The sequence below is a fragment of the Gallus gallus genome, chromosome 2 (assembly GCF_016699485.2).
Source record: "Gallus gallus isolate bGalGal1 chromosome 2, bGalGal1.mat.broiler.GRCg7b, whole genome shotgun sequence".
NCBI lineage: Eukaryota > Metazoa > Chordata > Aves > Galliformes > Phasianidae > Gallus > Gallus gallus.
The window spans coordinates 5,797,912-5,824,529 of record NC_052533.1 but is presented as its reverse complement, the minus strand read 5'-3'; the positions used below and the strand labels follow the sequence as shown (position 1 = coordinate 5,824,529).

Below are 26,618 nucleotides of genomic sequence, written 5' to 3'. Positions count from 1 at the left end.
CTCATCTGTTAAATTCCCATTGAAAGCACATGGCATTTTGGTTGGACAAGCAAGCCAACCATTGGGTGTACGGAGAAGCAAGAAGGCCAGTGGCATGGATAGCTCTTCACTGAGCACCCAGGGGCCCTTTTGCACAGAAGTTCTTGCAGATTTTAATGCACCAGCTCTGCAGGGGATAGATTTGAAGCAACAGGGCCAAAGCTGGGAGGAATTTAGGTGTTAGTATACTGTAATGGAGAAAAGATCCAGGACATTGCCCCCTTTGATGTTTTTATGGATAAATTCATATCTGTGGTCAGACATGTAGTGGGAATCCTACACTTGCTGTAGGGTACTGACAGCCTGGTGGATCCCCAAGCACCATATGAGAATCCCTGGTTCAGAAAAGCATGGGGGGGAAGTTATCTTTAAAGGTGTTTAGAAGTCTCGGGCGGGTATCTTAGCATGAGAAGTAGCTATCTAAATTATATTTACTATTTCCATCTGCAGCCATAAAGACATGGGGCTCACTACCATCATGAGCTCTGATGGCTTCTAGCCAGGGTTGTAAGTTGGACTTACGCTGACCCTGAAAACGTTTGATGAGCTAATTCCCTCATTTGTCATTGGAAGTGCAAACTTTGGAAATCCTGCCTTTGAGTCGGCCAAGAAAAAGACAAAAACCAGGTGTGGGGAAGGTCTCTGTAATGGAGATGTTGCTCCAAAACCCAGCGACAGCTACTTTCCTCCCCAAGCACCCTGCAACCTCCCCCCTCCTCCTTTTCAAGTTTAAAAAAAAAAAATCATCTTTTTGCAGAACGCAAAGGTCAGGGTGTGTATGTGCAGAGCTGCTGCCTGGGAAGGGAATGGTGTAGCCCTTGTCCTGTCAGGCCTCACCTCAGTTGATCTGTGCTGCGTGTCCTTCGAGGTAAGCCGGGTAAGTGGCTTGCAGTCAGAGCAGGGAAAGAGAAATCCCATTTGAGGCTGACCTGATGTTACTTGATGTTTTGCTGCTTTGAAAAGGGGAGGTTCTGTATGGAAAGGACCAGTTCTGGGTTGCCACATTCTCTTGCGACATCTTAATCTTAAGGGTGAATGACAGCGGTATAAAATGAGGCTATTTTTACTCTACAGGAAAGACTTGCACTGTCCACCTACATATGCTTTCACTGACCTCTCACCAGGAGGAGAGTTGCTCCTGCCCACCTCAAGAACTGGCCTGGGAGGTGGCTGCTGCCCTATCCCTTCCACATCCTGTGGGGAACCTTTCCCACTGTGCTGCTGGTGTGGCTTCGTAGTTTTCCTTCCTACAAGGAGTTGCGTTGGGTTAAAATCCCTGCTTGGAAAACCTGCTGTTGTCCTGACAGGGTCATGTTTTAGAATGCCCTCTAATTGGAAGGCATAGCTGAATCAAACTTGCTTTTATTCTGTATGTTTGCATTCTTAAAATTCATCCAGACTCTTCCTCCTTTTTAAAAGCAGTGCTACCAACCTCTCCAACTGTCATCACAAAATGAATGAGCTGCTTTAGCTCCATTGAGTAGATTGGCTTGGAAACACTTCTGGAGTTTTCCCTGCAGTTGTCCTCCCTGCTTTGTGAGTTGATTCTGCTCTGCTCAATGGCTGTCCCAGCAGAAGAGTGAAAAAGGGGCAAATTTACAAAAACTGAGATAAATCAGATGGGGATGGAATGGGGAGAAGGGCTCCATCAGAGACAGGTAGACTTGAGCTGATCTTCATCCAGGCTGGCATGTCTCTGTTTCCTCTGAAGGTTTCTCTGTGTCTATCTCAGTCTGATGCTCCTGGGCTTTATCCAGCTTCTTTAAATGTTCTGCCTTCCCAATAGTGTATCTTGGGCACTCTTTAATCATTACGCACAAATGATGATGAACTGTTTGGAGTCTTCCCTGCCTGAGCAGTGGGAGGCAACTGTGTGGGTCAGGACCAAGTGTAGAGCAGATGGTGGCTTCAGGATTGTTTTTTGGCTAAACTCAGACTTGTAAACTGTGTGTCCTTTTTGACTCCCTTCTTAAACGGCCTTCTTTCAAGTTTGGGTCACCTCTTAATCCCTACGTTTTCTGATGATAAGGCAAACACAGATGGGAGTGTTGTTTTTCCTTTCTTCTTGCATTAGCTTTTTGTGCTGTGCGAGCTCTTTGTCTGCAGTCACAGAATCACACAGTGGCTTAGGTTGGAAGAGACCTCAACAGTCATCCAGTTTCAACTCTCCTGCCACAGACAGGGTTGCCAACCACTAGATCAGGCAGTAAATTAGGTTGTCATGTATCCTGCCTGAGATGAATTCACTTGTCTGCAACTTTGTGCAACCAAATGACAGAGAGGTGAGCAGTGCTGGTGGGATGCTTCTGGTTGCATCTTACCCACTGCCAAGATATGGTATAAGTTGCTCTCTCAGAACAACTTGAGTTAGTCTTTGAGTATTGAGACGTTCCTGCTTTGCACTTAACCCAGTATTTAAAAGAAAACTAAACAAAATCCTGCCTCCCCAAAAAGAAACGCCAAAAAACAACAACAAAAAGAAAGCAAAGATGAATTAAGCTCAAGTGAGATGGGAGTGTTGGCCATGCATTTCTTGTTGCAGAGAAGTCATTGCATGGTGTAATCTCCTGCAGCTAACACTGCAGCACCAAGATGAATTGTTGAGATGTTGCTTTTGGTCTGGCAGTAGGTGGCTTTAGACAACAGCTTTAAACTGGGCCATGCTGGGATTCTGGGGAAGGCAAGGCAAGTGGGAGCCATGGCTCTGCAGCTGAACAGACATGTTGCAGTGAGACGGGCTCCCACATCCTCCCCTTCTAGAAATGTTCCTGGAGATGAGAACACCAGTGATGTTCATGAGGACATGATTAAGTGCCTCCTGGGACTTTGCATAACTGTGGATGAGAGCTTCCCTGCTATGATTTTAGAGTGGCTTATAGCCATTGTGCAGTTGTTACCTTATGGAAAAAAATACAGGTTTGGGGCAGATTTTACTTGCTAGCTGCTTTAACTTAGCTCCAGTTACGGGTTGAGAGAAGACACACATTTCTTCCCACTGTATGCAAGGTCAGAGACTTTGTCTGAAACCTGAAAGCACCCGGGGAACTACATAGCTGGTTCTACTAGCTGTGCTCCAGATTGTGTTATGCTGATACAGTGCTGAAAGCGCCGTGCGTACTGTTTGCAGCTCTCGGTTGCATACTCTGCACACCCAGAAAAGCACTGCTGTTCTGTAGGCTTGAAAAAGGAAGATTTTTGGGGGGGGCTCAAGTGGCCTTGGAAATCCTCCCCCTGCCTGCACTGAGCCTGGCTCTGGTGGGAGGGACCCTTTGGAAGCGGTTCATAAGCGTGAAATTCTGCCCTGGCAGCATGAATTTCCCCCCTGCCCCTCCAGTGTAATTTCTGCTTGTGCAAAAATCATGCGACAACTTTCCCGTGCATTTTTAAAATGTGCCTTGCAAGCACAAACCAAGCTCTCTTCTCTTAGCTGTAAAACATTCTGAATGGGCAGCCTGCTTTCAGAGGAGTTATTTAAGCGTGGAGAGCTTGGTGCTGTAGGTCATCAATGTATTGCACATACTATGGCCATGCCTTGGCATTTGTTTTTCGTTTGTAATCCAACACCCAGCTGCTCCAGCCTCCAACTACAAGCAGCTATTTAGTGGTTCAGCTAGTGTTGAGGAATGCATTGTGGTGCTGTTTACTTCATTACGTGGAAGGCTTGTGTGTAGTACAGAGAGGTTCAATTAAAAAACACAAAAGCCGAAAACTCCGGACGAGAAATGAAAGCTTAAAAATAGATGTTAGCCCAAGACAGGGGAGGGGGACTTGATGGAGAAAAGCAGGTTTCTGTTCTGCAGTCATTGCAAGCATTCTTAATGATGAGAGCAGAGATTACTTACACTATGACAGGGAACTGGACCAAAAGGGGGGGAAAAAAATGTATCCATCTCTTCTCTGCTGCAGCTGTTCTGTTGCTTCTCCATCTCTGGCTGGGGGAAAATCGTGGAGAAGCCACACCCCGAGCAGCAAATGGGGCTTTCCACTGGTGCCCTCTGCCAAGCAGCCTCAGGGCAGCCTGGCGTCTTGTTGGTCATGATCCAGGTTAACGTTTCAGTTGTGGATGTGGCAGTGCAGATGCTCTCACTGAGCGTTTCCACTCCTAGTGCCCCCAACTGTGGTTTTCTTGCAGTGATGTGGGGCCGGGTACCCCTTGGTTTCTATCCAGCGTGTGAATCATAGAATCATTAAGGTTGAAAAGGCCTGTAAGATCACCAAGTCCAACCCCAACCCATCCCACCATGCCCACTGACAGTGTACCTCAGTGCCACATCTCCATGGTTCTGGAACACCTCCAGAGTCGATGACTCCACCACCTACCTCCCCGGGCAGCCTGTGCCAGTGCACTGCCACTCCTGAGAAGAAACTGTTCCTAATCACAGAATGGCCTGGGTTGGAAGGGACCTCAAGGTTCATGAGTCTCCAACCCCCCTGCCAGGCAGGGCCACCAGCCTCCCCATTTACTAGACCAGGTTGCCCAGGGCCCCATCCAACCTGGCCTTGAACACCTCCAGGGACGGGGCATCCACAACCTCTCTGGGCAGCCCATTCCAGCACCTCACCACTCTCCTGGTAAAGAACTTCCCCCTAACATCCAACCTAAATCTTCCCTCTTTCAACTCAAAACCTTTCCCCCTTGTCCTGCTGCTATCTACCCTTTCAAAGAGTTTACTCCCTTCTTGTTTATAGGCTCCCTTTAGGTACTGAAAGGCTGCAATGAGGTCACCCCGCAGCCTTCTCTTCTCCAGGCTGAATAAGCCCAGCTCCCTCAGCCTGTCTTTGCAGGGGAGGTGCTCCAGCCCCCTGATCATCTTTGTGGCCCTCCTCTGGACCCTCTCCAGCAGCTCTCTGTCTTTCTTGTACTGGGGGCTCCATACCTGGACACAGATCTCACCTGAACTTCCCTTAGCATAACCTGAGGCCATTACCTCTTGTCCTATCACTAGAAGAGGAGGTCAGCTGGTGGGGGTTTAGTGGTGTTCTGCTGAGTCTCTCTTTGTCCTCAGGGATGGCGCTTATGAGAATATAAGGTACCAGGATGGTGCTGCTGCAGATCAGGTCTCTTCCCGCACATGGAGAATGCTGTGATGGTGTCTTCTAGGTTGCAAAATGGCTTTTCAAAGCATCACAAAGTGGTTGAGGTTGGCAGGGCCTCTGGGTTCATCTGGTCAAACCCCTGCTCAGTTCAGTGGCATTTGAGTTATGTTGCTTAGCTGGACTCCAGCTTGAGCTGACCACAGAGTGTACTCAACATGTACTGGGTGTTGCCAGAAAAAGAGGAAAAATTGGCTCCTTTCTTTAACTGAAAGTGCAGCATATGGTTGGAGCCTCTTGGAAGAAGCACCGCACTGCAGTGATACCTGCAAATCCTCCAGTAAATGGGTCTGATGCTTAGCAATAGGGCTGGGCTTGAGTGCTAGCACCTGCCTGGGCCACTTTGTGGTTCCAGTGGAACAAGAGCAGAGTGAGGCTTGTCACTGGGCTTTCTAGTGATGCTACTGTCCTGGTTAGCTTCTTGCTGCTTGCGTGCGGAGCAAACAAGGGGCTTTTTGCATAGCAGGACGCTGCTCCCAGGTAGGCAGTGGAGAGGTCTCAAGTGCCAGGTGGACACAACTATCCAATGGGGCGGTTTTAGAACATATTTAGTTTTATTTGAGCAGAATATCCCTCAGCCTATGCTGCCACATCTGACGTGGCATTTATTGTTTTAGGTTTGACGATGGACTTTAAAGCCCATGTATCGCTGTGGTTTTGGGGATGCTGCTATATCCAGCAAGCAAACTATGCTTGGCTCTAGGAAGGGCTTAATGGGAAAAGGTTGGAGGGCTGACCTTTTCCATGTCTGTTGTTCTTGATGTGATCCTGCCATCTGACTGCCCCGCGCTGCCGACTGGAGTCAGGGTTTTATCAGCCTAACTCAGCACTGCTTATCAAATCCCTGGATGGGAGTTCAGTTTCAGCACCAAAAGGAGAAACTCCTTTTTGCAGAGGAATGAATTTGAATGAAATGAGAGAGATGGTAGTTGGTTCCTGCTCTCATTCCCAGGGTAGGGAGCTGATGGAGGCTGGGCAGCAAGCATGGTGCCTCCCAAAAATCAGCATCCTTTAGAAACGTACCACGCTCCTGTGTTGGAAAGGAAGAAAATTGGAAGCCTATTTGTAACAAATCAAATAGGAAGGAGTGTTTTCTTGAGAAGGGACTGAGACATCCCTTAATTCCAGTAAGCTCTTTGTCCTTTGCAGTGGCAGTATAGAAGGATCTTCCTGCCTCAAAGCTGATGCTTCCAGAAAGGCTTCTCCCCACACCACAACAGTCTTTACATTCAGAGAGGTGTCAGATCCTTCAAACATATTCAGCTGCGAAATGGTTATTATCCAGCTATTTTTATAGCGGAGGACACGTAAAAGTGGCTGTGTGGATTTCATTTCCCTGTTTCCTCTGTCAGCACAGGTTAGGTATCTTGTCATATTCTGCAGCGACTTTCATTAAAGTGGTTTCCAGGCAATAGCACTTCAGTGTTTTTGTTTTGTTTCTTCCTCTCCTCACTTTTCTGGCAGCACATTTCAGGCAGTTGAAGAAAGCTGGGCATGTTTTTGGCACTTTCTCTGAGCATGTAATTCCTTCTGGGTACAGTGGGACCAGCTCCTGCCTGCACCCCATTGTTACAGGCTCCCAAAGCTTCCCAGTATCAGAATTAAAGACTAGCAGGTGCCTTCTTATGTCTTGTAGGATGGTCTAAAAATAAAGCACTGCCCTTTTTTAACAGACGCATGTATTATTTAAAGGAAGAAGGAATAGCTGACAGAAACAGAATGGAATCATAGGATTGTTTGAGTTGGAAGGAACCCTTAAAGATCACTTGGTCTAACTCTCCTGCGATGAACAGGGACACCCACTGCTCCATCAGGTGCTCAGAGCCTTGTCCAACCTGACCTTGGGTGTCCCCAGGGATGGGGCACCCATCACCTGTCTGGGCAATCTGTGCCAGTGCCTCATTGCTGTTATTGTGAAAACCTTCTTCCTTTTACACAATCTAAATCTCCCCTCTTTTAGTTTGAAACTCTCTTCTCTTGTCCTGTCAATGCCCATTTTTCTTGTTGGAGATGAGTCTTAAAAGCCTTAAGTCAAAATATTCAACCTCTTTGAAAATCAGTGTTCCTCTTCTGGAACTGCAGCGTATACTGGGAATTTCTCAGCTGTTGTCTGCCTTTGTGAAGTTAGTTACCAGGTGATGGGTGCTGTTCTCCAAGAGGAGCAGCAAGGTTGGAACCAGCATTTCCCTTCCCACTATGTGCCCTTGTGTTTCTGCCAGGGACTCGTGGGTGGTTTATATGTAGTGATAACAGGGCCAATTGCATTTGTCTTGGAGCAGTATAAAATGCTCCTAAATGGGCCTGGTAGCCGCTAACGTTGCGCAGTCATTCACAGGGTGCTGTAAAACAATACTGAGCTGCTGCAGTAGCATCTTGTAGTGTCTGCTGGTGGAAATGAACACGATGCTCTGTGCCTTTTCTTGTCTGAATGACCGCTCAGGATGCGTTGTTGAAGGGTGTTTGTAAGCTGTAGGCTCTTCTCCTTGGCTCTGTTTTCTGCGTGTTGCTGGTTGAATAACAGTGTGTATAATAAGCAATTACTGCCTATACATTTAATTTTAAAGGACACTGTAAATAACAGGTTTTACTTCCCTCCCTCCCCCAACTGTTGCGTTGAATTTCCTTCCCTTTAATTATACTAACAAATGTGGAAAAAATTATAAATATTTATAGTGGACTTAGAGGCTTTATTCCATCAGCGAGCGAACATCCCAAGGTTGATTATAATCTCCCATTCAATTATGAATCAAAAGTATCTATTATACAACTTCAAGAAGGAAACTCCAAACTTCTGCCAAAGGCAGAATGAAACATAATCGGATGTCAGGAATGCTGCTAGCTCGAGCTGTGGTGGGGCTGACAAACACATGCTTGTTGCACTTGATCTGAGCAGCTAAAAAGTGAATTCTGTGATTGTAATTTGTGTTAGAGCTATTAGCTGCGGTGGCACAGTGCGTTTCAGATGCTGCCAATAACTAATTTTTAGAAAACAAATGCTAGGCGTTGTGCTTCGATGTCAACCTTGATTCAGTGTCTCTGTCAAAGTTTTAGATGAACAGAGGGTATTTGGGCAGGTATATGAAATGGTTGGGGTACGCAAGTATTTCTTCTCCATCTCTTATTGTAAGACTTCCAGTTTCAGTACTATATTTACACCCCGTACTTCTTCCCAGCAGCCTGAGTTTCTTTCTGTATCCTTTCCACGTATGCTGCTCACAGTGATCCTGGCGGAGCAGGTGGGGAATGCTGCACACCCATTTGTCTTGAAGAATATCAGCAGCAAAACCCTTTGCGTTTCCTCAAGAAGCATTTTTAGTGGTTTCCTGCCTTTTTTCGTCTCTTGAGAAGTGCCCTGCTGTTTCAGAGTGCCTTCTGCTGCTGCAGTGAGAACATGCAGTACCAAGCGAAGCTGTGGAAGGATTTGAGCATTGATCCCATGGTGGGATATAGGAGCTAAAAGCATGATACTGGGGGGCTTACTTAAAAGTAGTTTAAAACAAGTTGGTTTGCATTAGCATTTTGTCCATCTTTGCTTTATGGCTGTGTCCATCTCCAAAATTAATCTCTGCTAAACTGCTGGGGCTGCTTCTGAGAGCTCTGGTTGCATACCTGCACCAAACTGCTCCACACAAACCTGCTGAGCTTTCTGCAGATAAGAAAAGAGAGAAAATCTAGTTTAATGTGGCACGCTCAGCCTACGTGTGTATTTATTAGCATTGCAGATATAGCCACTTAGTAATGGCCTGTTTGATTAAAATTTTCTTTAAAAGAAAATAGAAGACTTTCAAACCTCCTTTCAGTTCTTTATTAGCTATTCCTCTTTGTGTCAACCAGCTGCTGTAAGGCAGCCAGGTAGACTTTTAATGGTACAGATTGTATTTTATAAAGAGTCCAGTATAATAGAGTCCTAACTGGGGCCCGTAATAGAGACAGTAATCATTATTGGCAATAAAAACTGGCAAAATCACTGGAAATGTCTTGTGATTTTATAACTTTAGATGCCTTTCTTACAATAGGCTTAAATAAATGGGTCTCAAATTAGTAATCGAAGGCTTGTATTAGACTAATGTTCCCCCAAGTTTCATGATGTTTGTTTTGACTCTGAAGAGCTGAAATAAAACCACTTCAGCCTATCACTCTTCCCTCTCACCTTTTTATTAGTGAAGAGGACTGTAACGACAGCTTCAAAATGTTTTAAATGTGTTCAGATGAAATGTTGGTACTGTTGGCTTTCTAATACGTGCTTTCAACAGCAAATAGCAGCTTTCAGTAGAGGCTTGAGTGGAAGACACGTCAAACATAGATTTACAGCCTTTTTTATTATTTTATTTTATTTTATTGTTTTTTTTTCTTTAAGGCAAATTGCAGTGATGCTGCATACTCCCCTATGTTGCAGCTCTTGGCATTTACCCCTTTGGCCTCTCCACAGCCCTTTACATTCCTGCTACAGCGCCCTCCATGGCATCACTTCTCTGAGCATCCTACTCCTACTTCTTCCCCTTTCAATATGTTTCCTCCGCCCCTAACACTACACCATCTTTCCTTAATCTCCTTTTCCTTGTCATTAAAGATTTTCTGTGGCTCCATGCCCAGTTGTTGAGGTCATGGGGTGCTTTGCCTTGTTGCTCATGTGATGCTGGCCTTCACCATCCCTTTGTCTGGCTCTTCTGTTCGTCTCCTAGGCTGCTCTCTCTCAGTGTGTTTCTTAAATGAATCTGTGAAGCTGCTTTCTCTTCCTCCAAATTGTTCTTTAAAATTACCCTGTTCTCCAAGAGAGCTGGTATTCACACATGCTAGGAGAAAGGCCCTTTGGGTTTGCTGAAATAGATCATATAGGGAATTCTGGTGAAATGGTTCCAACGTGAGACTGGGGGCACTAACTTGCCAAGTCCTATGAATTTTACATAGTGCCTATGTAAAATCACATTATCTACGTGTCTTGTTTTGGATTTCTCTTCTTGTCTATAGTGCTGTCCTTCTCCATTATTTTTACCTCAAATGAAATTGCAAATTACAGGTTGGCAGTGCAAAGCAGGAGCAAGGGCAAGAATCTTTTCTTGTGTGCTTAAATGATTCCCACCACAGGGAGGGCTGGATCCTGTTCATGTGTCGTGTAAGGATACAGCCTTAACATAGCCCTTCCCATTGGGTGCCATGTGTGATTCCCCAACAGCATTGTCCATTGGCCACCTCCTGGAGCTTTCATATGGCCTTCACATAGACCAAAATGACCTTGTGGTACTTAACAGTAGCTCATTTTATTTTCTTGAGGGCCCTTCTGAAAGCTGGAGCAGATTATTTAGCGCAGATGCTGGTGAGCACCAAGCTGGTAGAACCTACTGTTGCCCAACTCCATGAGTCAAACCAATTAGTTGAACAACACTTCCTCATACTGTGGCCCTCGAGAATCACATCGTGCGGGATCTCAACGTTTGTACCAGTGCTATCTGCTGTGGATGTTCACCATGGAGCTTTTGTTGTCTACTCTAAAAGCTGTATTTCCACCTAGGTAGGCCCAGGCTCAAGAGCCACCCAAGTGTGGGCTCTGTGAGAGCGGCTGAGGCCAAGCAGGAGCCAAGTGCGAGGAGGAGCAGGGGGGAGAAAGCGAGGTTCTAATTTTTCCAAAGGGAAGCATGGCTGAACACCTGCTGTTCCCCAGCAGAATAATATGAATTTGCATCAAAAAGAGGTCCCAATCAGTTGTGCTGGCTGCTTTTGAGGAGAGCAGTTGTGTCTGGAGGCATTCTGTTGGGGGAGATGTCTTCCAGTGAAAGCATTTTCCACACAAGGGTAGTGGGGCCCACCCTGCGGCTGGCATTTAGAGAGGGGTGGAAATGCTATTTAAATTTCAAATGGCCTCAAGTTTTCACAGTTGCCATGTCAATAGATCAAGTTCCTTGAAATACATTTTAAGCGGAGTTTACACAGAGCCGCAGGAGCTCGCATTGACTCCCAGGCCTGCCTTTATTGTGCCTCCAGCAGCGGTAAGTCAATATGGCACATTGAAAGCAGCTCTGCTCCACTGTCGAGTGAAAGTTAGCAAATTCCCCCATCTCTTTCCAGCTCTTTTCCTGGGCAGCAGAATGTTTAAGTAGAGCTGTTTTGCTCATGCTACACTGAGATGGTCTCTTTTTCTTTTATCCTGTATTTTCCTTCTTTTTGACTCATTTTCAGGAGGGGGTGATTAGATCAGGCTATGGAACTCATCACACCTTCCAAAACTCCCATCTAGGCAAGGCTGAAAAAAATCAGTGTGCACAAGGAAAGGTGACAGGAAAACACAAGGGCCCAGGGCAGCAGCGATAAGGGCTGACAGTTGCTTAGTACCGAGCAATAGAAAATAATACTGGGAAAACAAGAGGGGTCAGAAGAGTGGTTGTATTTCATTGTGGGAGCTGGTAAAGGTTGCGAACCATAACTGCGTGGGTTCCAGGAACAACATCCTCTGGGAGTGACCTGATCTGACCCTTCCTACAATGTCGCTCTTTTCTAATTGTAGATCTTGTTCATTTATCTTTGCTCTGAACCCCAAATACCTTCAAGGGCTCGCAGCAGATGTGGTTTGGAGGTGTCTCTGAAGAGCACTGCAGTGGGATCTCCAAGTGTGGCTGGAGGTGGCTGCTCTGGACTATGTCATTGACTTCCCTAGTCAATGTCAGAGCACCAATGTATCTGACATAAATGTCACGAGTCAGAACTGCCTGATGTTTATCTCCTTTCTTTTTCCTGTGGAAACAGTGAATGGAGAAGCTGCATATGGCTAATGCTGGAATATATGAAATCATTCTGTTGTGTCTCTAAATGTACTTCATTTTCCATCATCTGTGCATTTGTGGAAGATAGTCTTCTCTCGTTGGTACAACATCTTCCTTATATGCTGATACAGGTGGAGGTGCTCAACAACCACCTCTTGATATGCTTTCATGGTGGGTACACGAATCTGAACATCCCCATCTATGGTGAGCAAATACCACCAGCTACTTCTGATTTGGAGTTTGACCTGCTTTGTTGTTTGGTGATGTGACATGTTGCTGACTGAATGCAATCCTAGTCTTTCTGCTGTTGTAACGTGAGGAAGCTGGTGCAGTACACAAGCTGGCACCTAGACTTTGAATTTTAAGTGCTCTGGGATGAGTTGTTTTGTTTCTGCTTGGATTGTGCCTGCCACTTTTAAACACTGGTGCTACTCTGCCAGGATAAATTACTCTTAGGGTGACCATGCATTTCCTGAGAAGTACAATCAACTTAAGCAAGCAAACAAATGACCTGGCAAATTATCATGTGATATTGGACACTGATGATGGAGTCTTTTGTTCTGCAGCCCAATATACCCTCCCCCTATCCCAGATCTGTGTGAAACTCTGTGATGCCCCAAAAAAAGGTACTAAAGATGGATAGATTTGCATTCTACTAGAAACAGAGGGTGGCATAGGAGAAACATATGGCTTCATTCCTAAATGGGGAAAAAGAAAATATTTAGGAAGGAAAAACAGTTCTGTGACTAATTATTTTTAATTGTTTTCTCTATAAAAAAAGATCAAGATTGTTAAGAGTGTTTCTTTCCCTCCAAAACATCTACAAGTGATCAGGCTACCAAACAGACTAATTAGATGTCAAATAGACTTCAGCTCTTAAATTGGTTTAGTTACACAATGCAAAACATCGCATTTGGAAGCAGATGGCATGTCATATTTAATATGTCTAGTAACTTGCCTGAAACCACCTCAAAGTTTTCTTAAAGAAAATGTTGCTACTACTGACCAAGAGAGATGCCTCTGAGTATCTCTCATCATAACAGCAAGATGTACGGCCACCGTCTGGCAAATATTGTGGGTGACTTCAGGGCCTCTGAGGTTTCTTTTAATAAGGAGCTTCTATTCAGAAGACAAAGCGGTAGCACTCTTAGAAAATTGGATCTCTTAAAGGTTGGATGAATTGGACACCTGGAAAAATCAAGGCTGTAAGTATAAATAGTTCTGAAAAGTCTTGATCTGTTCCCTGACTATATAGGGAGCTGATTTCCACTGTAAGGCCTTCTGGGCCATGCCTCCGTTGCACTGGAATCTAGAAGTTATTTTGAATGGCACTATGGAGAAACAAAAACCCAGCAGCAGCATGGGGAACCATTAACCTCGTTTGCAGAAACATGAAAATGACTCAATATCTTGTAACTTGAGTCATTACAGCATTAATAAAAACACCATTAAACGCTGCCCGGCCATTCCATTGCAACTTTAATTACTAAAAAAAGTAGTAAATGAGTACTTGGGTGACAAACAGGTTTAGGATTGTGGTGGAGATTAATACGGCAGTGGAGGGAGAGCTGTGCTTGAGTAATCAAAACTAGGAGATAACCTCAATGGTATTTTGAATCCGTGCCCAAAGCTGTGCTTCAGTGGCCTTGGAGGGTCTATTTGTTGCATAGGTGGAAAAGTCTATGACATGTTGACAGTGGCAATGAAAACAAAGTCAGTAACAGGTGAAGAGATGAGATTTTGTGATGGGCTCTAGGATATATAAAAGATCATTGTGTCCTCAGAAGATTTAACGCTTGAAGGAACACAGATCCCCATTGTGGGTTTCATTAAATGTTATTAGAAGAACAACACTTTGATTTGGGGTGAAAAATACAAAATGAATCAGTGTAGACGAAATAAGGTCAATGGTTTAATTTTTTCTAATCTTTATTCATGCGCAGCATTAGTTTTGTTATTTAAAATTCATATTTCTAAAGAAAAACAAGTGAAAAGGATTGTTTCCAATCTAATATTTTAACCTGCTGTGTGAACTTTAGACGTATGTTCTTCTCTGATCAAAACCTAATCCAAAATGCTAAAATTTCCTCCTTCCCTTCTTTCCCGTCCTTTCTGAGCTCACATACAGCAGGAGGATGGTAAGCTTTGCCACAGGGCATCCTCTTGTCAGAGATGGTAAATTGCCTCCCAGTCTACTAATCTAATATATGTACAAATACCAAAACAATTAATTGTGTGGATTGAAAACCTATTTCCTCTCTTTTCCTCCCATCTTCCCCTCCCCAGATCTCTAGTCACACTCATCCCGTTGGCAACAGATTATCTGTAGTTAAATTGGGCGGCAAATGGACTTTTTTTTTGGTACCCGGAGGAGGTGCTCTACAGGGTGACAGCTGGCTTGGGAGGGAGCAGGAGATGGAGGAGTTGGTTTGCCTATGCAGGTGCAGAGTATGGAATGAAGTTTCATCCGAACCCACTGTTGGATGTGGGACCTTTAGTCATCACCATGGGGAAAGAGGAAAACCAAGCCCAGTTACACCTTCTTGGGGGAGGGAAAAGGGAAGCTGGCCCTTTTGAGTTGTTTTCTCACTCTTTGGTCCCCCTGCTGGTAACAGAGTTTATAATTAGCCTTATTAACATGGTACGCGGGGCCTCAATCAATCTCTAGGCGATCTCTCCCAAGGATATCCTGCTAAAGGAGTATATGATGAGTGCGTTTGGCACCAGGACATGCTGAAGATTTTTGTCCATGCCACCAATAGCTTGTGTCAGCCTTTCTCTGCTGCCAGCAGCACACTGAGCTGGAAATTTTCCTGAGCAGCACTAGGTTTCCTTGAAATACATACAGTCTTGCCTATATTTTAGATTATTTTATACAGCAATGATCACTTTGTCAGTGCTGCTGGGGGAGATGTGAGGCAGTGGTGTAGGAGAGCCAGGAGGCTAAAGCTGTTTCTCACCAGGTGTGCTTTAGCAAAATCTGTTTCTAAAAGCAGAGCAAAACCAAAAGTGTAAAACAACAAAAACAACAAGGAGTGGCATCACTATCCTTTATTTTCTTTTCTGGCTGCCCCGAAATGAGAGTGTATGACAGCATGATGGTGCACAGAGCTCACGATTCACGGAGTAGCACCCGGGTGGAGGAGAAGGTGTAAGTGCATGCAGAAAGAGTGGGATTAGTCTGAGGTTTTCAATGAAACAGGCCATCCAGGATGATGGTGCGATTGGCTCTTTCTGCCATGTGCATATGTAGTCACTTTGTTTGGCTTTTGGCATGACTTTTCCTTTAGCACCCAATGGGCTTCATCCTTTGAGGCTTTGTGGACCTTTCCACACTTTTGCTGCATATTTACACATCTCATGAAACATCTTTAATTATGTTAACAACGGGCCTGCTTTATTAGCTTGTTTCCTTCATCAGTAGTCCCTGCTTCCCTCAGAGTCCATGCATCAACAGTTTCAAACTCCTAATTCTTTGAGATAACTCAAAGGTGGTGTCTCAGCTGGGTTCATGCAGCCATTTGTCTTTTTGTCTTTTTTGTCATTTAAATGCAGAGGAAAACTGTAAACTTCATTTTGCTACAGAGGAGTTGTGGCAACTTTCAGCATGACCACGCTTATTATCTCACAATGGGAGCAAAGATGCTGGACCATTTAAGAGAAATCTGAGGGCAAAGTGGGTTCTCAGCTGCCTTGGCTGGATGAAGGTCCTGGTTGTTTGCTTGCTGTTGGCTCTTCTGCCTATCTTCCCTGTAGCTGTGTATTAAGAAAAAACTATTAGGAGGAGGTTCAAGTCTCTGCAATAACCATGCTGTTTAGAGAAAGTGAGAAAAGTAGACAGTAAGCAAGAAGGTGGAAGACAATGTAATGAAGCACTGGGCACAGCGTGGCCTGATGGAAGACTTTGAATCCTGCCTTGCTCATTGCTTTAATTACAAATATTTTACCAATTCTCTCATTTACATGGGGGCAGGATTCTACCAGGAGCCTTTTGACCATGTGTTGGAACGAACGCGAGCAACCCAAGAAATGTGACCTACCATCACCTTTTGTTCTCAAAGATATTTTCAATGAGTGTAGGTTTTGTTTGCTCCATGTCTCCAAACCCCCTGCAGCAGTCTCAACTGGTGGGCTCCTGGAGGATGGGAAGGCCTTGTAACCATTTCCCCTATTTTATTTTCTATAAAAGTGCAAGCATTTTAAAGAGAAAACCTGACAAGTCATTTCCTATCATGCATTGTAATTATCTATTATAATAGGGAATAAAGGATTAATTAGTTTTCAAGCTGCAGATATGATTTAATTAGTTTTCAAGCTGTATCTGAAACACCTGTCTTGGCAAAATCAAAGGGATTTCAGTTAGGGGAATAAAAGAATAAGGGGAGAAGGAGAGGAAGAGAGGGGGAGTCCAAGTCCAGCAGCACTCACCCACCGCAGTGCTGACCACAGCTCCATTGTGGGCAGCACTTTTCCATTAGGACTAACTGTGACTTGGGAGAAAAGTGGATATAAATGGGAGGTAGGTTTTACCATGGCATCAGTGTGAGCATCTGACCCTTGGGGGGAAGATTACTGCCCCGCTACAGCTTTGCTCTACATTGAGTGCAATTGCATCTTTCTTCCAGAAAAATAATGCAATTATCCTGCAGTAAAATAAGCTACTTATAGAATTATAGAATCATTAGGATTGGAAAGACCTCTAAGACTATCTAGTCCAACCATCAGCCCATCCCCACCATACCCACTAACTGTGTCACTCAGTGCCACACCTCCACTTTTCTTGAGCACCTCCAGGGATGGTGACTCCACCGCCTCCTTGGACAGCCTGTGTTTAGTGCATTACCAACTCTATCTGAGAAGGATTTTTTCCTATTATCCAACCTACTTCTTCCCGTTCTCTAGCCCCCCCCCAAAATCAAATTTCTGAACGAGATTTCCAAAGGAACGAGAGTTTTGCATCCTGGAGGTGGGAAGAAATGGACCGATCCTATTTGGGGGGCAATATCAAAAGATTTTTTTCATGCACCTTATTTTTTTTATCCCGTTTATCCCCTATGCATTGATTCTGAATCCTGCCTCGCCGAGCTGCTGGCCGTGCTGCAGCGCGCTCTCTTCCTGTAGTAGTAGTAAAGGTCGCTCTTCCCCGCGGTGATTTTTTTGGCCAGGTTATTTTTATCTGGGAGCAGCCCAGCCGTGCTTCTCCCCTCCCTGCAATCACACCCGCACGCCACGCGGCCGATGCGAGTCGAACCACGGCCCAGCTCCGTTTGTTTTGCTGCTGTTGTTGTTGTTATTATTATTATTTTATTTATTCCTCTGGAACTGCTGGGGCTCTGCGGTGGAGTTGCGCCTGGTTGCTCGCCAGCAGCTATAAATAGCGTTGTGTACAAGCAAGAAGTGCCTGAATGAGGTTGAGCGGCAGGAAAGGAAAAGCCCCTTTTGGCTTCCAGCTGGCTGCCGGCCAAGCAGCGCATTGCTTCAGCAGCCGAGCGCTCGGAGGTAGCGTGGGAAGGAGAGAGATGGTCGTTCTCTGGTTAGAGGTGCTGGGCTAGATTTAGGAATGGCACAGCTATTGGGGAGGGGGAGGGGAGGAGGGTTCCCGTTTGCCACCCGGCTGGAAGTCCTGAAGGTTTTGGGAATGATGGGGAGGGTTTCTGGCATTGTGGCTGTGCTGGGAGGATGCTGTGCAAATACACAGCAAGGAAGTGCTCAAACCCTAAATATTTATATATATTTCCTTTAAAGCATAGGTATTTCTTACTTTAAAAAATCTTATATGTATGCATGTATATATATATTTTAAAAAGGTACCTTTAAGTGCCATATAAGTGCATGGATTAAATGACGCTGTTAATATAACTGAGGGAGCTGGGCTTGTTCAGCTGGAGGTAGCTCTGGGGATACCTCGTTGCAGCCTTCTGATACTTAAAGGGAGCTTATCAACAGGAGGAACACCAACTTTTTACGTGGGTAGATAGCAAGAGGACAAGGGGGAATGGCTTTAAGCTGAAAGAGGGGAGATTTAGGTTATGTGTTAGAGTGTCTTTTTAGGTTGTGTTTACTTCGAGGGCAATAAGGCACTGACACAGGCTGCCCAGAGAGCTGTGGATGCCCCCGGAGGAGCTCAAGACCAGGTTGGATGAGGCCCTGGGCAGCCTAAGCTGGTTCCTGATGTAGTGGTTGGCAGCCCTGCCTGCAGCAGGGGGGTTGGAATTCGATGATCTTTGAGGTCCCTTCCAACCCAAGCCATTCTGTGATTCTATGATTATAAGGTGAGTGTGTACCAGCGTGCTCACATACACTTTTTCAGTGAAAACTGACCCGGTCTGGGTAAATCCTGACCTTTTCATGTGCCATTCCTAAAGCCATCCCAATGGGCATTCTAGGAATGGTTGCCATCAGTACGGGCTAGATTCATGGGGGGGAAGCAGGCTGAGGGGAGAGGTTGCTGACTTGTAAGCTATTACAAATAGTGATGAGAAGTATCTGGGGAATTTATTCATTCTTCCTTCTCCCTATTATCTCCTTATTATCAGCAAACATAACGAAGAATGTTTCTGCTGGAAAAAAAAAATACATCCTTCAAGAAGTATGGCCAATGCTTTACTTAATTGGGTAAGATTTCTTAAAACTTCAAAACTGATGAATTAACACTGTAAGGAAGGCTAATCAGCACATGAGGGATCAGCTGATCAGTGTGTCCAGAGGAGGGCCACTAAGATGATCAGAGGGCTGGAGCACCTCTCCTATGAGGAGAGGTTGAGGGAACTGGGCTTGTTTAGCTTGGAGAAGAGAAGGCTCTTTTTGCGACCTTCCAATACTGGAAGGGAGCATGTAAACAGGAGGGGAATGGCTGTATATGAGGGTGGGTAGTGATAGGATGAGGGGGAATGGTTTTCAACTGAGACAGGGGAGGTTTAGGTTGGATATTAGGTGGAATTTTTTCACCCGGAGGGTGGTGACGTACTGGAACAGGCTGACCAAGGAGGTTGTGGATGCCCCATCCCTTGAGGCATTCAAGGCCAGGCTGGATGTGGCTCTGGGCAGCCTGGTCTGCTGGTTGGTGACCCTGCACATAGCAGGGGGTTGAAACTGGATGGTCACTGTGGTCCTTCTCAACCCAGGCCATTCCATGATTCTCTGATATGCTGATGAAGGCAGTGTTAGCTTTTAATATCACTGGTAATGCATTAATAACTGCTTATATGACAGCCCAATCCATTGCAGTGTTTATGGTCACCTTTGCTGTGCAGTGACAGAGCTGTCACTGGAACTGTCCCTGCTCCAAATTCTCCCAGATCCTGCAGAGTCTGCTTCAGAGGAGCCACGTGCTGTGGTGTTTGCTCTGTTGTGGGGACTTTTTCTTTTTGAGTGCTTCATGCTATTACATCAACGATCCCACAGCACAGATAGCGCAGCAGTAATTTAGTTAATAAATAAATCTCCCTCTTTCTGGTTTCATACCTATTCACTTGCTATCGCTGCATTATAGCGCTGGATAATTTTTTCTTCTATAATTGAATAGTCTCAAAACGCAGAAATGGCATGCTATTTATTTGAAATGTTTAGAGGGAAATTAATCGGCCTGTTTTTATGACTGGCCCTTTGTGTTATGGTCATATTTTTAATGGGCTGATTTATGAAGCCAGAGTAAGTGGACCAAAAAAAATATCTCCCTCGCATGGATTGCTGAGGCTTCTTTTATGGAGTTCTAGGTTTGGGTTTTGTAGTTTCTGCTTTTATAGCAGGAGGTGGAAAGTTTTAGAAGTGCTGCAGCCATGTCTGCGTGTTCTGGTGGGGCAGAATGCAAAATATCCATGTTTTCCCTTGTGCTGCTGTAACGTGCTTTGATCTCCCATGGTGAAACGTGAGATACTGTAAGAGGAAGGGATACTTGGGAGACAGAGGGGCTTCCCCGGCACTTTACATTCCTTGGGCTGGTCAGTTCAGAGGGGACCCTCTGGAGGCAGGGGTCAGGTTTGGAGCTGCAGCTGGAAATGCCATTAGGGGCATGGAAGCGACGGAGGGCAGCAGAGCGACAGGAGCCCTCCAGGATGACACTGAGAAGTGTGGACGGAGTCTTTTCCCTTGTTCAAAGCAGGCAATTTGTTCTGCTGGTTGGGATTCACTCTCTGAGGTCAGAGACCAAATGCGGAGGGGCTCTGCAAGCCATAGTTCAGGGTGCGCTCAAAGAAGTGGAGGTGGAAGCGCTACTTGCAGTCCCAGGGCAGCTTCGAAGACTTGCGAGCTGTGGTTTCTGGCACTATGTGTGGCTATGGGAGTTTTCCACCCACGCTGTGGGGGAGCCTCTCCACGCCAAGACCTTGCTACCCAGGGAAACGCTCTTATCTCTGTGATAGAATTCTGCTTCTGTTGTTTTTGGCAAACAGCCCTCTCCCCTTACCGTCACTGTGACTGCACCAGTGAAATTGTTCGGAGCAGGGAAGATGTTTCAAGGAGCCTGAGCAAAGCAAGGTGGTTGGAGTGCTGCTGCTCTGCTCCCTGGGTGCACCCTCCTTGGGGCATCTGCTCGTTCGTGGCAGTGCAGGTTGTTGATGGGGAGGTGTTGTCCTCTAATAACTAAGAGATAATGGATAAGGACGTTTAAGTGGTGGAAGGTGCTGCATGAGAAACCAGCACTGAAAGCACTTTGGGGGCTGCTGGCTTCATGCAGAGCTCAGGGCACTCCTGGGCTGTGCAGTTGATGGAAAATATGGGTTGGTAGGAGTCAGTGCTAGCTCGGAGGCTGGAATTTGGTTTATTATGTTGCAATACCTCTTAAATTTTACACTTTTTTTTTTCTGACTGTATGGGTTGTTCTGTTTGTATGCATAGAAAGTGCTGCACTGGGTGGCAGAAAGTAATACAATATTCGGACTATAACATGGAGATTATGTATGCATCCAGCAGGTGCTACTTGAAATTAGCTCCTGGTTGTGCATACAAGAAATTGCCATTGTGCTGCAACCACATGTATATAAGGTGCTCATTTCCTTAGGTGATCAGGTTGCATCACTTTGGGCAGGGCTGAAGGACTGCCAGGTCATGACAAGTGTGTTCAGTATGCAAAGAACAAGATTCATCATCCCTGATCAGCAAGCCTTCTTCATTACTACTGTTCTTCTACCGTACTACTGTACTTCTTGTGTATATTTATACGTACATGCATTGCAATCCTGGAAAGGGTGCTAGAGGAAGTACTCCACACAGTTTTGCAGGGTTATTTCAGGAACAGAACACCCTAAGTTCACTGAAGAATGCCTATAGTCACTGGAGAGAGTGGGCTGCAAGCATTCCTACAGCATGTTTGCTTTCTCTATTTGAAACTCATACTGTAGTGTGAGATGTACCGAGTTGTCTTTCTGAGAGATGCATAGCAGTGTATTTAGGTGTGCAGTGTAATTAGCAGTGTAATTACCCTCCTAATTAATGAAAGCCTTGGTTTTGACATCAGAAATAGTGGTCGGAAAGAGTGTGTGTAAGTGTGCTGTTTTCACAGTGTCCCTGCTGCCTGCTCTGAGCTCTGATGGCACGGGGGGGCTGGGCCCGAGCTGATGTGAATCCCTGATGAGATGTGTGGGGCAGGGCCAGCAGCCATTAGGAGAATGGAGATGGAGGTGAAAGCATGGTGGCCTCATGCAGATTGGCACTAAACCTTGCCAAATTAAATGTTCAACCTCTCCTCTGTCAGGGGTTGCATTAACCAGTGGTGTAATTAAGGAAAAAAAAAACTAGTAATTTTGCTTTGAGAGACAGTTGAGAGAGGTCTCGTGCCTTGAGTTGCAAAAGCGAATAACAGTGATGTCGATCGGATTCAAGTGCTCGTACTAACAGGTTTCTTACCAGAAATGAGGCAGTAGGGAGTTAATTCCAGTGCCAAGCAGAGTTCTAGTTCCTGCTGCAAGAAAAAAATCAAGTGGAGAAGATGGAGTATGGTTAAAAGGAAAAGGAAAAACACTTTCCATTAGTGGAATGGCAATAAAAATTGGTTGCTCGCTGCTGATCAGAGCTTTGGCTGTGTAAAATGGGCACAGGTTCAGACTGTGCCTTCTTGTTATTTGTTTTTATAAATTAGAACAAAAAGCCTCCCCACAAATCAGCACAGCACATATTTTGATGAACAGAATCACGGAATGGCTTTAGGTTGGAAGGGACCTTAAGCATCATCCAGTTCCAACCTCCCTGGTGCAAGCGGGCCCTCCTTTAGTTGGGAAAAGCAAGATATTGGTGCCTTGCAGGGTGGTCTTCTATGTGTGCTTCCCAGGGGCTGCGGCTCTTCAGGAATTGCTCTAATATGGGCCTGTTCCATGGGGCCCATCCTTCAGGAGCTGCTCCACAGGTGTCCACAGGCAGCAGCTCCCCCAGCCCTCCTGCCCCACTGTGGGCTCCTCCCCAAAGGGCTGCAGCTCTGGCCCGGGGCTGCTTATAAAGGGGCACTCCATGGGCTATAACTCCTCCAGGCCACGTCCATTGCTGCACCATGGGCTCCTCCATAGCTGCATGCAGAGATCTGCTCTGCGTAGTGCCTATGGCCTGCTCCTCCATGGGCCTCTCCTGGGCTGCAGCCTCTTTCTTCAGTCTGCTCTCCCAGAGGCAGAAGTGTCACTCATGGCTCAGCTCTGCCCAGCAGTGGATCCCTTTTGGGATATCTGGAGCTGGCTCTGATCTGACCAGGAGCAGCTATTGGGTTTTGCTCACGGAGACCACCCTCACTACCGAAACCTTGTACTGTAAGCTTGATTCACGTGGTCACAGGTCTCCAGGTATCACAGTGTTGTCCCCCCCCTTAGTTTAGCACCTCAAGTACTATGTTCAGTATTGGTCCCCTCACTACAAGGAGACATTGAGGCCCTGGAACGTGTCCAGAGAAAGGTAACGGAGCTGTGAGGGGTCTGGAGTACAAGTGTGATGGGAGCAGCTGAGGGAGCTGGGGTTGTTCAGTGTGGATAAGAGGAGGCTCGAGGAAACCTCAGTGCTCTCTACCTCTCCTGAGAGGAGGTTGTGGTGAGGTGGGGGTTGGCCTCTGCTCCCAGGTAACAGCAATAGGATGAGAGGTGATGGTCTTAAGTTGTGGTGGGGGAGGTACTTGTTGGATATCGAGAAAAACTTCTTTGAAAGAGTGGTGATACACTGCCAAAGACTGCCCAGGGAGGTGGTGGTGTCACTGGGCCTGTTAGTATTCTCAAGTGTGAAGACGCAGCACTGAGGGCCAAGGGTTAGTGGGCATGGTGGGATGGATTGGTGGATGGCATTGGTGATCTTAGTGGTCTTCTCCAGCCTTATTGGTTCTGTGATTCTATGCGGTCACAGCACCCAGCAGGGCCCTTCCACGAGCAGCCCAGCAGTGCTGAGCCACTTGTGAGGGGCCAAAGTCACTCCCTGTATCACTGCTGCATCACGATTCACTTACAGCAAGCAGAAGGTGTCAGCAGTTCTGTTTACGAGCCGCTGTCCTCTCCCCTGTAAGTCATTCCTGACAAAAGGAAGTTTAAATGCTCGCATTGATTCCTGGCTGGGAGTGCAAAACATCCGCACACAGCAGCAGTGCTGAGATTTTTCAAAGCAGTTTGAAGGATTTAAAGTGTTTTTAGCATCTCCAGCACAGTGCTCCCAGGCCTTGGACCTTTGCTTTTAAGCATCTGTAAGTCACAAATAGATTTAAGAGATAAAATGCTGGAGGCTGTTAGTCATCACAGTGCGTATTTTTGTTATTATTTCTTATAAGGAGAGCAGGCGTACTGAATTTATCCTTTTTAATGTTTGGAGATTGATAGTTACAGATTTGGCCTTTCTAAAAGTATGCTGAGTTTTGTCAACAACATGATGACTTAGAAGCGAGATTTCTGGAGACTTTTTCATAAGTCTCTTCTTTGTCACTGAATAAACTAACGAAAATGTAGTCCTTCTAGTTTAACATATGCAAGGAACTGAGATGCTTTTAAGAATTTCTACTGAAACTGTTTTATATGTCAGATATTTTGGCATTACTTACCTTTTGTTATCATGTTAATCTGTAGAACATCTACCTAAATAGTGATTGCTGCTCTGCCTGGTTGTTAGCTGGCTTCATGCAATACCCCCACGTCATGCTGCTGCAAAAGAGCTCATGGGAGATTCTCATAGGTCAGCTCTGTTGCATGTTACCAGCTTGTCAAGGACTCGCTTGACAAATTGAAAATTAGCCAAGTGCTTTTCCAAGCCAAAAGAAGCCTGAGATGATGTGCATGCTTCATACCAAAGAGCTGGTTTTGGTTCTTTAGGTGATTGACTCCAATGCACATCAGATTATTAATTGGGCCCTAATAAACCTAGACAGCGATCCTATAAATTTCTACATGTTAGGGGTCAAGCAGTGAAGTCAATATTAATTAATAGTCAAATGCAGTGTTTTATTTCATGTAATCAGCCTCCTGACAGCCTGAGCATCCTCAGAGGTTCGTTATGCTTGAAGAGTGGGAGTGGTGCCAGAGCATCGAATTCTCCATTGTTATAAAACAGCAGATAATCTTGAACTGTTCCATGTAATTGCTGCAGATTTAATATATCACCCCTGTGGTATGTGCCTCTCGGCCCTTTCATAAGGGGAGATGTTCTGGCAGACCTCATGGAGGCTTCTCCTTACCCTCCCACCAGCTTGCACCTCACCTACTTGAAGTCACAGACCAGCCCAATGGAGCAAAGTGATGTAAGGCATCACTGGAAGCTCATACAGTGACTGCAGAATATTGCACAGAGGTTATGCATCCTCATGTTGGGCAAGTTGAGGAAGCAATAGGTTCATACTGGAGAGAATACAAGGAAAAAGTTGTCTTGTGTTCTTGGGCATAAGGATGGATTGGAAAGGATGGTGGGCTAACAGGTATAAGCTAAGGATGTTTTGTCTACCTTTTTGTTCCCTTTATTTCCTGCCTCATTTTCTCATGGAAGACACCAAAATTTCTGAGGAGAAAGCAGTAGGGGCAGGTGGAAAGAGAAGGGTATGGAGTAGCTAGGATCAAGTGGGACAAAGCAACCACAAAATGTTGGAGGAAAGGAGTGCAAAGACCAGGGTGTCAGGTTGGGTGGTTGGTGGCTTCGATGACTTTGTGGTGGTAACTCCAAGGCAGAAGGTTGCAGGAAGAAATAAAGGATGTATGGAGAAGCACTGGTGGAAGAGGAGAGGGTCTCCAGAGAGGCGGAAGGGAATGCCCCTTATGGAAACACACCAGCACCAGTACAAGCTAAATGATTTCAAAATTGTTTAACATGCACAGTAGAAGATACGTAGAGGACTTAAGGTCTTCTTAAGGAGGAGTGGTGATGTTTGTGTACCAGAATTATCAGATCACTGAGCTCAAAAGTATATCTGTTTATTTGGAAGAGCAATAGATAGATTTTTCTGCCTTTCAATAGTTTATGTGCAGCTCCTGGACATTCCCCATAAACTTTCCTCCTGTAAAAATACCTGTAGTGTACCTCAAATGCACACCTTCATCTCATCCCCCTCAAAAGAAAGGGTGAGGGGAAAGAAAGAGGAATAGAAAAAGCAGAATAGTTTCCAGGCAGATGTGCAGACGCCTCTTGGCAAAAGGTATTTGATAGCGCCAAGATTAACGTTTCATGCAGGTATTTGTGTTTTCTCTCTAATCCGTTATTACAGTGAATTAGGATACCTTTTGGCTGCCGTCTCTTCTCTAAGCGGCAGGCTTCTCATAAGTTATTTATGTGGGAGATGTCACCTTACTAATTGTGTTCCTGTATAACCTTATGGTGCTGATGCAAAGCGTTCCTCGGTGCGGAGGATGCGTGTGTGGTGGAGCCAGGCTGGATCCACAGCCCTCATCTCTGAACGTGCGCCATATTTCATTCATGATAAAGAAAAGTAAAAATTTGCAGAGATTTATGGCCAGTTAACCAGAGCAGTGCTTCATTTTTTGTTGAAGAAAAACGAGATTTGTGGCCACCTAAAGGTATACTATTGGATTTTAAAAAGATTGCCTATATACACATGTACGCATAAATACAATATGTGAATATAAAATAAACACATTCCCACTGCCAGCGCTGCTTATGGTACGTTAGTGTTTTAATTCAGCTGAAATATGTTGTGTCTGTCATGCTGCTGCAGTCAGAGTTGCATTTTGGGGATCACAGCATCCTCAGTGGAGGATGATCCTTCCCTGCAGGGCTGCCTGGTGGTACGTCCTCCAAGGAGCCGAGCATTTTGCTTTTTCCAGGACAAAATTTCTTTCTTTCCTTTTTTCTTTTTTTCTTTTCTTTTCTCCTCACCATTGAAGCCAATTGCTTCATTCAAAGAAAATGAGATTTTGATTGAAAACTTCCGGTGTCCCAGTTTTGGCCCCAGTTCAGCGGAGCACATCTTGTGATTCTAGTTTAGACCCATTGTATACTTATATATATTGTCCAAATGTCATGTTTAAGGCCTTTACCTGAAAGATATGGGCTAACACATGTCTGAATGTTCTTCTGAATCTGAGTATTTAATAACATCAGCCAGATGTTCGGCAGGCTGTTTTTGAGGTGTTTGTGCAGATGGAGTGTAGGAGGGAAAGCTCTTCCTATCATTCTCTGCTTTTCTAATGCTTACAGACATGGTTTTTCATCTTCCACATTTGTGTATCCAGATGCAGATGACAATAAATGTTCTGAAAAATCGCAGTTTTTTGACAAAGTTGTTGAAATAATTTCCTGATAGTTTGAGGTTTCTCACTATGAGTGCTTCTTATCCCA

The 26,618-nt window shown here is 45.3% G+C and overlaps 1 protein-coding gene and 1 non-coding gene across 2 annotated transcripts in view; both read left to right on the top strand.

The window, feature by feature from the left end:
* ACVR2B (activin A receptor type 2B) overlaps positions 1 to 26,618 on the top strand; it is a 125,940-nt gene that overhangs the window by 18,027 nt on the left and 81,295 nt on the right. The window lies entirely within an intron of this gene.
* On the top strand, positions 2,696 to 2,805 carry MIR6600 (microRNA 6600). Its single transcript, NR_105468.1, has one exon. It is a non-coding gene; the product is annotated as a microRNA 6600 (primary transcript).